At 40.9% G+C, this 15,580-nt stretch overlaps 1 protein-coding gene across 1 annotated transcript in view; it reads right to left on the reverse strand.

Moving 5' to 3' along the window:
• LOC122543373 (R3H domain-containing protein 2) overlaps positions 1-15,580 on the reverse strand; it is a 230,714-nt gene that overhangs the window by 66,152 nt on the left and 148,982 nt on the right. The gene's annotated exons all lie outside the window — the stretch shown is intronic.

Consider the following 15,580-nt stretch of genomic DNA (forward strand, 5'->3'; position numbering starts at 1 on the left):
TTTTAAAACATGCTGGAGGGTGGAGAAATCTCTAAATTGAAAAAGGCAGATAGCAGCAAGCTGTAAGAAAGTAATAGAAGTACTGGAAAAAGAACATTTGGAATTCGAATGTACACAGGAAAAAAGTGAGAATATCATATCTTATCAGGTTATGCAATATGTCGTCATTTTGCATTTCTCATACTGTTTCTCGTATTAAATACATTAATTCACTTTAGAAAGAAAAAAAAAAGCAAATCTGTTATCAACTAGTAGTGTCTGGCATGGATGCCTCAGACTAAAGAAAGTGGGGCACATGTGATGACTACAATTTAAACAGGGGATAACTGGGTAGGAACTTGACTGGGTGTATATATGGGAAATAAGGGGGTCTTGTGGCATAGTCTGGGCCAGGAGGCCTGGGCTCATGTCCTGCTTCAGAGGAGTATCATAACACATTTGAACATTGTGATGATGCTGCTCCTTTAACAAGGTTATGTTGTCCTTGTTGTTTTTTCCCAGAGGGATCATAAAAGCGAAGGTGCTGTACGTCTGGAAATATCTACTTGAGAAAGCTTTTCAGTGTTTTTTAAAATCACTTGTACAATGAAAGGGGAGTCGCCAGTTCTCCCAGCTCAGGGTTTGGTTTGGTTTGATTTTAGCAAGGTGTTGTTGTTTGCAGCTGCTGGTCATGTCTTAGCTGGGGACCCAGAGAAGCAGTTCCAAGCTGATTCTCATTGATTCTCATTCTCTCTCTGTTTGATTTTACCTTTTTTTTGCCAAGGGGGCGTTTATGGGGATGTTGCAAGTATTTGGAACAGCATCAAATTGCAATAGAGTTGAATGAATTTTCAGATAGGTTAAGTTATTCTAAATTTGGTTCTGTTTTGTTCGTGTTTCATCCAGTAAACTGTAAATAAATTGTTTTGTTTAAAACGGAGTGGTTGGGCCAGCTGCATCACTCCTGGAATATCCACCTTACACCTGCTTAATACAACTAGAAAAAGGCAGGGGCTGGGCTACGTTCTTGAAATGCTTTGAGGGAGTCTGGCCTGGTCCATAACAACAGGCTGATTAGAAAATACGTGTAACTCCTATTCTTAGGGGGTCTTGTGGTGCAGTGATGGTGTCCCTACCTCTAAGCCAGGAGGGCCTGGGTCCAAATCCACCCACTTCAGGTGGTGTGTGATAGCATATCTGAACCCACTGATTAAGAATATCTATACCGGGAACAATTCATCAGTGGTGGGAGGCTTGTGATTTGAGTTGAAATGAAACTGTCTAAATAGGTATATGCCGCAACTCTGTCCAGCCAACTGGTGTTTCGCATGGTGGACTAGGGACTTTGAGCAAAATGCTTATTTTTTTGTGTTAATCCTATTTTCAAGCTGTGTTAAACAAACTGCACCAGGTTCCCACTCTTAATTATATCCAGGAATATTTTTAAATGAAGCGCAAGAATAAAAACTGACTGTGATGGTTTCGGGAGGATGTTATAATTGGCAACATGCAAATGATTCTGAAACTGAGCAAAATAAAAAAATACACATTTTTTTAAAACCGGTGCAATTTTCAGTCCACCTTGCTCGGGATTGCATGTTGTGTCCAAAGCAGGAACTCAACTCCAAAATCAAATAAGCCAAGTCAGCCAAGAAGTCAAATGCATAACAGTAACTTACCTTTTATAGTCTGAATGAATTCTGTCAACTCAAATTAACAGATCGAAAATCAGACAACTCAAAAAGTATCACAAAAATGATATGAAAGCTGCATACACAGAACTCGAGCAGTCAAGAGTCAAAACGGTTTACAATGATGAGTGTAACTAAATACAGGGCTAAGACTCAAAGTACTGGGCCAAGTCAAAAATAAACTCCTAGAAATGCAGTCACAAAATACTGATGAATGTGCTATCTAATCCATGGCATAACATCGGGCATAAACTGGAATATATTCTGTATAATTTTTGTTTTGCTTCTTGTTGCTAATTGTCGCTCAAGTACATCATTTTAAAAAAGAAAGTTTGTCAGAAGCTGAAGTTCCAGGATCCACACTCCGGTGCATCACTGCCACATCCCTCATTCAACCATTATCTTCAGGCCAATGAAGAGTGAAGGAGGAAAAGCAGCAGATATTCTGAAGAGTTATATGACTACATGGTGAAATTGCAACACAGGACTCAACCATGCTGAAGACCAGAAGCAGCATGCAATATACAAAGCAAAGCAATCTCACAACCAAACAGTCAGACCAAAGCGGCACAGTCCAACCATATTCAATCATGAGTGGTGGTGGACATTTGAACTATTAGGAAGAGGCAGCTTATTAGGGAAGCCAAAACATTAATGCAAAAGATACGACTGAAGTATCTGCAATCATCTTCAGCCAGAAATACCAAGTTGATAATCCATCTCGGTCTATTCCAGAGGCCCCTGCACCACAGATGTGTTTTCAGCCAATTTAATTCATTCCATGTGATAATAAGCTCCACAACACTCAACAAACGCGACATGATCAAGAGCAAAGCAGCTTTCTTGATTGACACCCCCCCCCCACCCCATCATCTTCCAACATTCCTTCTCTCCACCACCAATGCATAGCAGCAGCAGTGTGTACCATAAACAAAATGCAATGCAGCAAGTTACCAAGACTCCTTCAACAGCACTTTCCAAATGCACAACCTTTACCGCCTAGAAGGACAAAAGGTAGCAGGCACATAGGAGATCTGGCAGATGGTGATGTTCCTAACAAGTTATACACCATCCTGATGTGGGACTCTATCAACAGCTCCTCACTGCTGTGTGGTCAAAATCTCTTCCTAACCGCACTGTGAGAGCACTGATGCCCCAAGGACTGCAACAGTTCAAATAGGTGCCACCGCCACCTTCTCAAGGGAAATTAAAGATGAGCAAACAATGGCCATGCCAGCGATACTCATTCTCTGAATAAATTTTTTTTTTAAAAAAATCAATCATTACTGCGTCCAACCTGACTGACTGAGGTGAGTCATATTTTCTAATGCCTCAGCCAGTTACCACTGAAATCTAGGTCCAGCCACTTTCCATTACCCTCAGGCACAGTGTCCAAAGTGGACAAAGTGCATTATGATGCAAATCTTACATCATTGTTCCCACCATATATGGAGTATTACACTCAGGTTTAATAGTTAACCCCTGCTCCTGGTATTAGCTCAGTTGGCTGGATGGCTGGTTTGGAATGCAGAATGACACCAATCACGTGGCATTAATGACCAGTTGAGGTCACCATGAATGTTCTACTTTCTCAGCCTTGGCCCTCGCCTGAGGCATGGTGACCCTCAGGTGAAACCACCAGCAGTCATCTCTCTCTCTAATGAGACTCCACTAGGACTATGGCGACTTTAGCTTTGCTTTATTCCTGGCTTTACGCTTTCTGGAGAACACATTGGATGGCCATCATGTTTTCTTGGGATTTCCAAAAGATAGAAATAACATGCTTCCATGACCAACCATATAGAAAAGTTTAAATCCACAGTAACAAACTGATACCAGCACAGAATATTTAAAAATAATAAATCTCTCCACAAGTGTAAAAGCACCTTTTTGGGAGTATTCCATCGAAATAAATCACAAGAACTTTTGGATGACACAATTAGATCTGTCTCTTGGTAGATGTTTCAGAGGAAATGTTATGCTGAGACGACACAAAACTGTCCACATTTGCAAATTGTCATTTCCTTTGTACATTCTCAAAATAGCCAGTTTCACACCTTGCCACAGCTACTATTTGAAGAAACTAATTTCTGGCACGATCTGTTAAACTGTAAATATTGGCAAGCTTGAATCTGATCTTCAAAGGAATTTCTTTTATCAGCAGTTGTTCCCCCAAAGGGCAGCTTCTATTAATTTCTTATTGAAGTTAAGAATGAAGACAGAAAGGTTCCCACTACCACAGGCTGCAGTTTTATTTATTTCATCCCATCTGCATATAATACTGACAATCTGATGCATTCACTTCTGTCAATTATATTTTTGCTGCTCTGCTTGGAACCAACGACATTGAGGTATTCTCTTCAACTGAATAGGCCAAGATATCACGAATAAAAATAGCAGATTCACTCCACACCACTAAATCGACCATATCTTCAACTGGATGTAGGAAATCAATAAATAAGTCATGTAAGTCACTTGCATTAATCTCTTAGACAATCTTAGGATCGAGGTTGGTGTGCTTCCACTTCAACTCATTGGATTCTGAGATGGCTGATCAGTCCAATGCTGCAGAGATGATGTTTAAACAGTTGGGTTGATGAGTTATTTGGCACTCCTACCAACGGCCTGATCACCTCTGCATGTATCAATATGGTTGGTGCATTCCCAAATGAGCCTTCTCCATGCTCTCCCATGGGTTGACACGGACGTTGACCTCTTCATGCACATTAATATACAAACAGGAGCAGGAGTAGGCCATTCAGCCCATAGACCCTGCTCCACTATGCAGCTAGGCCATGCCTGGTTGAACTCAATCCTATTTTCTGCACTGTTCCCACCTCTCTTGATATCTTTAATATCTAGAAATCCAATAATTTCTGTCCTGAACACACACAACGCTTGAGCTGCCATAGTTGCCTGGGGTAGAAAATTCCTAAGATTCACCATTCTCCAAGTCAAGATACCCATGCACACCTCCATTCAAAAAGAGCTACCACTTTGAGATGGTGTCCCCTAATTTAGACTCCCTCTGTCAAAGAAAACACCCTTCCTGTATCCATCCTGCCAAGTCCTACAAGAATTTTGCATGTTTCAATGAGATCACCTTCTGTTCTTCTGAATTTGAGACACCATAGGCCCTGTTTCCATACTCTCTCCTCATAGGATTTTCCTTTCTAAGGAGGGATCAATCCACTGAATCTCCATTACCCTCCCTCTACGGCAAGTATATCCCTTCCTTTGGTTCCTTGGAAGGAGTATGTTGGGCAAGAACATCTTCAAAACTGTACAAACTTAATTTAGTTTGTAATTGGCATTAAATTGAAGTCTGCAGGCTAAATTCTGTAGTTACTAGGTTTGAGCAGGTTGTTCACCAAACGCTCCATTGAAAAAGCAGCCCAGTTAAGAGCTAACTGAAAATGCATCCTCATTAACTCACGAAGGCCATTTGTGTTCCAAGCATGGCTAAGTAGCCAATTTTATACGACTTACAGTACAGTGCCAGAGTTGAGTGCCTCAAGGAGTTCAGCAGAGGAAGGAGTGAGATGTTTGGTTGTTTTTGACTAATCAAAGCAGCTGAGTAGGATTAATGAGTATTTCTAGTCTTTAAAAGTCAAAGTAAGGTCTTCAGTTTGCATTTAGAACACGAGGCTTTTTTTTCCTCTTTCCCTTAAAAATAGCTTCTATAGTATAAGATTGATAGTAGTGCATAAACAAGTACAATAAAGTAGAAACAGTGGAGGCTATTCAAGTGTAAAGAATTGGGATACCAGAGTGATTACTTAATAACGAAATGAAGGTGCTCCAGAGTCTAGTGATCGTAACGAGGTCAACCAGCTGGACCTGATTGGACCAGGGAACTCATTCTATCAGGGAGACAGCTGACATAAAAAGGGTGAAAGGCAGCGATAGTAGGACTCTGAATGCCTGATTCAGTGAGAGGTGGTGTGACTGTCAGAGGTCATGTCTTTGTGATTACTGAAGGATACTGGCCTCTTCAATGGTGACAAGAGGAAAGCACAATCCTGCAGAAACTTGCTCCTAATGTGTTTTTGAAGTTGGGGGTTATGGACCAGACTAAACCCTATTCAAATATATTATGAAGATAGTACAGATTCTAACTTTTTTTTTCTTATTTTAAAGGTAAGTATAAGGTGCTGGTTTCAGATGCAATTTGATTGGTCAAACTACCATAAGCTTATTTTTCTGCTACTTTTAAAGTAGACAAAATAAAAGGTTAATTGGCTTAACTGTAACTATTGAAATGCTTAACAAAATGATAGCTATTAACTAACTAACTAACTGTTCCAATATAGTAACCTCCCACAAAGACAACCTTGGCAAAGGCAAATTCAGTAAAATAGTCTCCCATATAATTCTAGCAGTGACTTTTAGCTATAAAAGTGTGGAATTAGCTTCCATGACCATCCTCGGGACTCCAGCAACTGCAGAAAGCTAAAACTCCTGGTTCTATGTGAGCTTGACCCCACCCATTCAGGCTGTCTACTGTTCTGACCCTTTTTTTTAGAAAAAGGCCTTGCAAGCGGTTTACTCTATTGGCTTTGAGCAGGCTGCTTGTTACCTGTCTCCACCTTTCTTCATCTTAAAGGGGCAAAAGATACCCCAAAGCCATAGTATATCCACGTAGGGGATAGCATTTTCTTACCTCATGCCTCTGTTCAACCCTGCCTTGTTGTTTTGTCCAGGCAAAGAATGTAGCAGACAAGCAAAAAGAGTAATTCTCCTGACAGCCTGTGGAGCTGCAGCTTTTCCTGTCATCAGGAGCCTAACTTTTCCTGAGGTACCAGGTACTAACACCTTTGAAAAATCAATTGACATGGTTGAAGAACATTATGTTCCCACACCTCTTAATTCTGAAGCATTATCACTTTAACTTGGCAATTTGAAAACTAGGAGAATCCATATTGGGGATTGAGGTTAAGGCTATAGGTAGCAATGAGATGCTTAGACTGTGGGATTAATGATATGACAATGCAAAAAAACCTGCTGGCTGAAGCTCAATGGGACTTTTAAACAGTTACTACAACTGGCTTTATCATTAGAAAATGCAACAAATGGAGCACTTGAATTTCAAGTTGGGAGTGGACACCTTTGCCAGTGGACACCTTTGCCAGTCTACCTGAGCTTGGGGAACACCACTTGTGTCAAGGTGTGGTGCTAGAAAAGCACAGCTGGTCAGGAAGCATCAGAGGAGCAGGAGACTCAACGTTTCAAGCATAAGTTCTTCTTCAAGAACACCACTTGAATGCAGACAACTGCAGAGAGTTACTCTTATCAGAATATTTCCTGAGTGAGTCTAAGTTGGCCCATAGCAAAACCCTGAAGCAAGGTCAAGTCTCAGCTGGAGTTATAATTTTTCTTCAGGATTGTGTGTGGTAAGACATTGTAATTGTTAGCGATATGTGGATTTGTGACAGCAAGAGTCCTACGAGACTTAAATGGAATAAGATAACTCATAGGCAGGTGTCCAGGAGAGTTTATATGTTGGAAATGCCACCTGTCACCGTTAAATTGCTCTGTAACCTCCAAGTCAGAACCAAACAAGAAACATCTGGTTAAATGGTCATCTGGTTTTAATGGTGGTTGATACCAGTGCAGCCATGTCAGTGATCACTGAACCAGTTGAAAAAATAAAATTCTCTGGACTCCAGCTCTTAACTTTGCACAAGACCTCAGCTAAACTCAGAGCCTATATGGGGGGTGATCTTTACAGATGAAGGGTACAACTTCCAGTTTCGCTCTTGTGAGAAGCAGTTGTTTAGTTACATTGGTTGTAGGAAAAGACTAGGGCCCAAGCCTGATGGGGTGAAATATTGGTTGTGAAAGATTTCCCTTCACTAACTCCATATTTTCTGATGAGAAAATGGCTGCCTGAGTGAAGACCTAATTAAATAAGCTAACAACAAAAAGAGCCAAGTCCACCTTACATGTTGACCAGGACACAGTACCACAATTCAGCAAAGGCTGTCCAGTGCCATTTGCCTCACTGGCAGAAGTAGAACTCCGATTGGTTTGACTATTCCTTCACTGTGGAATGGGCAGCATTAGTCAAATAGATTTTGAAACCCAATGGGTCACAGATGTACAGTATGGAAACAGACCCTTCGGTCCAACCCATCCATGCTGACCAGATATCCCAACCCAATCTAGTTCCACCTATCAGCACTTGGCCTATATCCCTCCAAATCCTTCCTATTCATATACCCATCCAGATGCCTTTTAAATGTTGCAATTGTACCAACCTCCACCACTTCCTCTGGCAACTCATTCCATACACATACAACCCTATGTGTGGAAAAGGTTGCCCCTTAGGTCTCTTTTTATATCTTTCCCCTTTCACCTTAAACCTATGCCCTCTAGTTCTGGACTCTTCCCTGGGGTGGGGGAGAAGACTTTGTCTATTTATCCTATCCATGCTGCCCACTATTTTATAAACCTCTATAAGGTCACCCCTCAGCCTCTGACACTCCAGGGAAAATAGCCCCAGCCTGTTCAGCCTCTCCCTGTAGCTCAGATCCGCCAACCCTGACAACATCCTTGAAAGGGTTCAGAAAACACTTACAAGTTTCACACCATCTTTCTGATGGGAGACCAGAATTGCACACGATATTCCAACAGTGGCCTAACCAATGTCCTGTACGGCCACAACATAACCTCCCAACTCCTGTACTCAATACTCTGACCAATAAAGGAAAGCATACCAAATGCCGCCTTCACTATCCTATCTACCTGCACTCCAAGGACTTTGTTCAGCAACACTCCCTAGGACCTTACCATTAAGTGTACAAGTCCTGCTACGATTTGATTTCCCAAAATGCAGCACCTCTCATATCTGAATTAAACTCCATCTCTCCATTGACCCATCTGATCAAGATCCCGTTGTGCTCTGAGGTAACCACCTTTGCTGTCCACTACACATTTTGGTGTCATCTGCAAACTTACTAATTATACCTCAAGCTCACATCCAAATGACAAAAAGTAGTGGTCCCGGTACTGATCCTTGTGGTACTCCACTGGTCACAGGCCTCCAGTCTGAAAAACAACCCTTCTACCTTTGAGCCAGTTCTGTATCCAAATGGCCAGTTTCCCTTTGGAAGGATTTTAAAACCGTGAATGTGTTTTTTTTTTACAATTAGTTGAAGACCCAATCCCTTGGTTTGTACACAAAAACTGGCAGAAGGTTTGTTCTTCACAAAGCTTAATGTGAGCCACACTTATTTGCAATTGCATTTCGACCAGGCTTCTCAAATATACCACAATTAATAAGGGCTTGTACCAATTCAAATTTCACCATCTGCTTTTCCCTTTTGGTCCTACCACTTTTATTTATCCTCCTGCTGCTCTCACTGTGGTCCCATTCTGTGCCACTACCTCTATCATCCTCCCATTGGTGTCACACTTTCCCTGTCTCTCCCAGATTCTTTTTTTAAAGGGGTCTACGTTCACTTTGATTTCTATTCCTTTTTATATATTTAAATAAGCTCTTATTGTCAGTATTTATATTTCTTGCTAGTTTACCTTCAAAGTTTGTTTTGTCTTTAATTATCTTTTTAGTCTTCCTTTGTGGGACTCTGAACTCATCTGTCTTTGGGGTTGACTTTAGCCTCTGATATGTTTTCCTTGTCAACTTTCTTGGTTAGCATGACTGGTTTACCCCTCTCAGAATCTTTCCTCCTTACTAGGGCGTATTTTTGCTGAAAGTCATGAATTACCTCATTTTAAATATCTGCCCCTGTTTGCTTACTGTCTAATCTATCCTCAGTTCATTTTCGCTATCTCTATCCCCAATTCATTTTCCTTTATAGAGGGTTATGGTCTTTGCATCTCCCAACTGGAGCATTTGCGCTTCCCTCCAGCATAAATTGTGTAGTTGTTACAGGATGCTAAGTTTCTACTACTAGTGCTTATTAGCAATTGATGCTAGATTCTCTCCAATCCTATCATAATAAAAATTACTTCTACATTTCAATGGTGCCTCAATTTATGGTTACGGTGTTTGCTTGGACACTATTGTTTCATTCATCCTATTGGTTTGTACAGAAATTAAGTTTACCTTTTGTTTTGCAAGTCTTTTAAACTGCTTGGGAGCCTTTAGCCATCATCCAAGTACATTTGTAGTGAAGTTGTTTTACCTTTGGCATGTGGTTAGGGCAGTTAGTATACCTTTCAAAAATATTTGCTTTGGATGATTTGAGGTTTTACAGGATGTTGGTGAGGTCACTTTTGGAGTACTATGTACAGTTCTGGTCACCCTGCGATATGAAGTATATTATTAAATTTGAGGGGTCAGAAAAGATTCACTAGAATGTTGCTGGGACTGGAGGGTTTGCTATAAGCTGAAAATGTGTTGCTGGAAAAGCGCAGCAGGTCAGGCAGCATCCAGAACAGGAGAATCGACGTTTCGGGCATAAGCCCTTCTTCAGGAATGAGGAAAGTTTGTCCAGCAGGCTAAGATAAAAGGTAGGGAAATTGAAAATTTGAAAAGAATCAGAGGGGCATCTTTTTGATCAAGGTTGGAATGTGGAATGAACTGCCAGAAGTGGTAGATGCAGGTACACTTACAACATTTAAAAGACAGTAGGATAGGTACATGAATAAGAAACATTTAGAGGGATATAGGCCAAATGCAGGCAGCATGGACAGGGTGAATAGCCAAGGTCTTTTCCCCATGTTAGGGAAGTCTGAAACTAGAGGGGGCATAGGTTTAAGGTGATGAGGGGGGGGGGGGGGGGAAGATTTAAGAGACCTAAGGGGTAACAACTTCTCGCAGAGGGTGGTGCATGTATGCCAGAGGTGGTGGTGTTGGCTGGTACAATTACAACATTTAAAAGGCATCTGGATGGGTATATGAATAAGGGTTTCGAGGGATATGGGCCAAATGCTGGCAAATAGGACGAGATTAATGTAGAATATCTGGTCGGTATGGACGAGTTGGACCAAAGGGTCTGTTTCCGTGCTGTATATCCCTTTGACTCATTGTAATTCCCTTTAAGTTAAACAGTTTCTTTCAACTTAAGTTGCTCACTCAAACTGAATATTAAATCCTGTCATGCTATGATCACTGCTTCCTCAATGATCTTTTACTTGGAGGTCACTTATTAAACCTTACTTAATTACCAGATTCAAGATCGCCTACTCCCTGGTTGGTTCTATGACATTGCTCTAGGAAGCTATCCCTACTGCACTTTATGAATTCATTGTCATAGCTACCCTTTCCAACTTGACTGACCCAATTAACATGAAGATGGAAGTTACCCAGAATTATTGCTCTATTCTGATCTATACCCTTTCCTACAGAGTATCTACTCCTCCAGGATCTATACACTACTCAACAAATGTCTTCATTCCCTTGCTGTTTTCTGCCTTATGCAAATGGACTCTACATCATCTGAGCCTAGATCACCTCTATCAAATATCCTCATTTCAACATGCTCAGTTCCAGTCGATCATACTGAGTTAGTGTACAGTAACCAAATCAACATGAAGATTATAGTCTCTCAATTATTGCTGTGTTCTTTTCACATACTCCTATTTGTGGATTTATAGCCTTTCCTACAGAGTGGCTACTCTACATCATCCAAGCTTAGATCATCTTTCTCAACTGTCCTCATTTCATCTGTTATGAGGACACCATCACCATCTACACCATCATCTTTTTCCATCCCTCCAGTCTCTCTGAAACAAAGTTCCCAGTTCTGATCTCCTCGTAACAATGCTTCTGTAATGGCTATGAGATCAAATACATTTACCTCCATTTGCACCATCAGTTCATCTACCTTATTCCGGATGCTGCGTGCATTAAGATACAAACTCTTTAAGTTTGGTCCCTTTAAGCATTGAATTTCCCTACACTCTTCAGACCATACGATACAGAAGCCTTTCAGCTTAGTGAATCTGCTCCACCATTCATTCATGGCTGATATCTTTCTCAATCCCACTCTTCTGCCTTCTCCCTATAGCTCTTGATCCCCATACCAATCAGAATATATCTATCTGTCTTAGACACTCACTGACTTGGCCTCCACAACCCTCTGCAGCAATGGGTCCCACAGATTCACCACCCTCTGGCTGCAAGAAATTCTTCCTAATCTCTGTTCGAGAGTTGTCCCTTCACTCTGAGGTTGTGCCGTCCACTCCTAGTCTCTCCTCCTCGTGGAAGCATCTTCTCCATGTCCACTCTATCCAGGCCTCTCAGTATTCTGTAATTTTCAATGAGATCCCCCCTCATCCTTTTCAACTCCGCTGAGTACAGATCCAGAGTTCTCAACTGCTCCTCAAATGACATGGGATCATTCTTGTAAACCTCCTCTGGATCCCCTCCAACACCAGCACTTCCTTCCTTAGGTACAGGGCCCCAAAGTTGGTCACAATATTCCATATGTGTCCTAACCTGAGCTTTCTAAAGCCTCAGCAGGACATCTCTGCTCTTTTATTCTAACCCTCTTGAGATGAATGCTAACATTGCATTGGCCTTCCTAACTACAAACAGAACCTGCATGTTAACCTTGAGAATCCTGAACAGACTCCCAAGTCCCTTTTTATGCTTTAGAAGCCTCTGTTTAGAAAATTAATCTGCTTGTCTTCTGACCAAAATGCATAACCTCACCCTTTCCCACATTGTATTCCATCTGCCATTTCTTTGCCCATTCTCCTAACCTAACCAAGACCTTCTGCAGCTTCCCTACTTCAACACCAACAATCTTGCTGTCATCTGCAAACTTAGCAAAAATGCACTTTTCTTTTGTCCGTATTGTTAATGTATAATGTGAATAGTTGTGGTCCGAACATTGACCCTTGCAAAGGTTTACTAGTCATTCTGGAATGACCCTTTTATCCCACTCTGTCTTCTGCCAATCAGTGAATCATCTATTCATGCCTTACTCCAAACATCATGGACTGACCTCTTATTGAGCAGCCTCCTGTGCAGCACCTTGTCAAAGGCCTTCTGGAAATACAAATCCATCACGTTCGCTAGTTCTCCTTTGCCTAACTTGCTGATTATCGCGTCAAAGAATTCTAAGTAATTTGTCAGGAATGAACTCCCCTTGATGAAACCATGCTGACTTAGTCCTATTTTACCATGCACGTCCAAGTACTACTGTGATATCTGACCAATGACTGAAGTCAGGCTAACTGGCCTATAATTTCCTATCTTCTGCCTCCCTTCTCCTCTTAAGCAGGGGTTATCCATTACCCAGTTTTCTTTGTTTCCTCAGTTCTCAGAGACCCTCCCTGAGGGGGGTGCGTGTGTCTGCTCCCCGCAGACACACGCACCCAAGAAAAGAAATTTATGCAATGTCCGAGATGGCTTTTATTTTTGGAGCAGCTGCTAGTACAGTGCCCCAGGGAACAAGCAATTCTGGATTTGGTGATGTGTAATGAGGCAGACTTGATCAGGAAGCTTAAGGTGAAGGAACCCCTTGGGGGCAGTGATCATAATATGATAAAATTTGCCCTGAATTTGAGGGGGAGAAGCTAGAATCTGGTAACAATATTACAATTGGATAAAGATAGTAGCAAAGACATTTGAGAAGCTGGACAGAGTTGATTGGGAGGAGAGCCTAGCAGAGAAGATGGAGGAGCAGTAATGGCCGGAGTTTCTGGGGATAATTTGGGAGGCACAGCAGAAATTTATCCCAAGGAAGAAGAAATAGACTAAGGGGAGGATGAGACAGCTGTGCCTGCCAAGGGAAGTTAGGGACATAAAAACAAAAGCATACAATATGAAGATTACTGGAGAAGCCAGAGGATTGGGAAGCCTTTTAAAAACCAGCACAGGACAACTTAAAAAAAAACAAAACAAAACAGGGTGGGGAGGAGAGAAGTTTTCTAGTAGAAAAGAAAATGTCGAGGAAATTAGAGACATTAGTGATCTTTCAGGAATCATTGGAGTAAAGGAGGGTCCCGGAGAACTGGACAATGCCTCCTGTAACACCCAGTTTAAGGAGGGAGGCAGGTAGAAGTTCAATCTAATGGATGGGATTGAAGAGTACTTGGAAATGCATGGTAACATAAGGCTGAGTCAGCACAGCTTTGTCAACAGGAGGTCATGCCTGATGAATCTTTTAGGAGGTAATAAGCAAATTAGACAAAGGAATCAGTGACCATGATCTGTTTGGAATTCCAAACAGACCTTTCATAAGGTGCTATATAGTAGGCTGCTAAATAAAAGCCCATGGTGTTCAGGGCGATTAAGAACAAATGCCACACATTATATTACATTAATTATTAGACTAAAACACTATTTCACCTCCTTCCCAAAATTACACCAAAAGCTGTCACAAGTAGGATGCTAGGGAGGACTTCAAATGAAATCATAGGGTCACAGGATCATACAGTAGAGACAAGGCAAGATGGATATTAAAAGGGAATTGATAAGTAGACAATGACTAAGAAGGGACACAGTACAAATCTATCAATTAATAAGACTACAGTTTATAATAAACAAATGACAAAACTAAAGTTGCTGTACCTGAAACATGTAGCATTTAAAAAACAATTACTTCTATTTGCCTATCAATTTTTAAATACAGCATTGCAGCCATTAGAGGCATGGCTGCAGGATTACAGATTGAAACCTAAAGTTTGAAGGGTACATAACAATAGGAAGACCAGGGAGTGAAGAAAAGGTGGAGAGGTGGCTCTGTTAATTATGTTTTTAGTATAATAGAAAGCGATGACCCAGATTCAGGAAACCAGGATGCATAAGCATTTTAGGTAGAGGTGAGAAATGATAAGTAATTACTTGTGGGAGTGGTGTACAGGCCTCTGAAGAGTAAGCTCAGTATGATGAAAAATAAAATAATGGGGCCTTGCCAAAAAGATGCAGCAATAATCATAGGGCAGTTTTAATTTGTGCGTAGTGAAAAAAATCAGATGGACTACGGTAGCCTCAGTGAAGAGTTCATATAGAATGACTGAGTTTCTAAGCACAGCACATTCTGAAGCAAACCAGAAAGCAGTTTGTACTGACTCTAACATTGTGCAACACAATAGGATTAATTAATGCCCTCTTAGTGAAGGTGCCTCTAGGTAACAGTGATTGATAATATAATTGAATTTTACATTCAGTTGAAGGAAGAGGAGATTGGATTCAAGACTCATATTTTAAGCGTGAGTAAGGGCAACTTTGAGGCCACGAGAGTAGAGCTAGTGAAAATAAATTGGCAAATTCGGGTAAGGAGCAGATCAACAGATAATATATGACAGACATTTACAGATATATTTCGGAATGCACAGAACATAGATTGGTTTTTCTCTCAATGGAAAGTACAGGGAGAACTTGTCATCTGTGATAAACAATAAATGTCTGAGAAATTATCACAAAAAGCATATAGTTACGTAAAGATGGGTGGCAGGTCAGAAGATTGTTCTTTAAATTTCATCCAATGAAGAAGGGTTAAATAAAGGAGGGAAAAAGTAGAAAATGAAAGAACACTAGCCAGAAACACAAGTAGCTAATTAGTTTCTATAGGTATTTATTTTAAAGTTAACAAAATGAGTGGTGGTCCTACAGAGTCTGGGGAATTAACAATGGAAAAAAGGAGACAGATGAATTGAACAGGTTTTTATTTAAAATCAATTTTCAATAAAGGAGGTATGAGTAACATCTTAGAATTAGCTGGAGGAAAGCAGGAAACTACACTCCAGTTGGCTTGTAACATCTGTCATAAGAGAAGGTGTTAAGCTATTCTTAAAGACATTATAGCAGAGCAGTTAGAACAGGTCACGCTAATCAGGCAGAGCAAACATCGTTTTGTGAAGGGGAAAGTACATTCAATCAATTTATTGGAGTTCTTTGAGGAAGAAAGACATGCTGTGGATAAAGGGGATCCAGTGGGCAGACTATTTAGATTTCCAAGTGTCCAAGTGCATGAATTACAAAAGGCTAG

The sequence above is a fragment of the Chiloscyllium plagiosum genome, chromosome 43 (genome assembly GCF_004010195.1).
Source record: "Chiloscyllium plagiosum isolate BGI_BamShark_2017 chromosome 43, ASM401019v2, whole genome shotgun sequence".
NCBI classification, from domain to species: Eukaryota; Metazoa; Chordata; class Chondrichthyes; order Orectolobiformes; family Hemiscylliidae; genus Chiloscyllium; species Chiloscyllium plagiosum.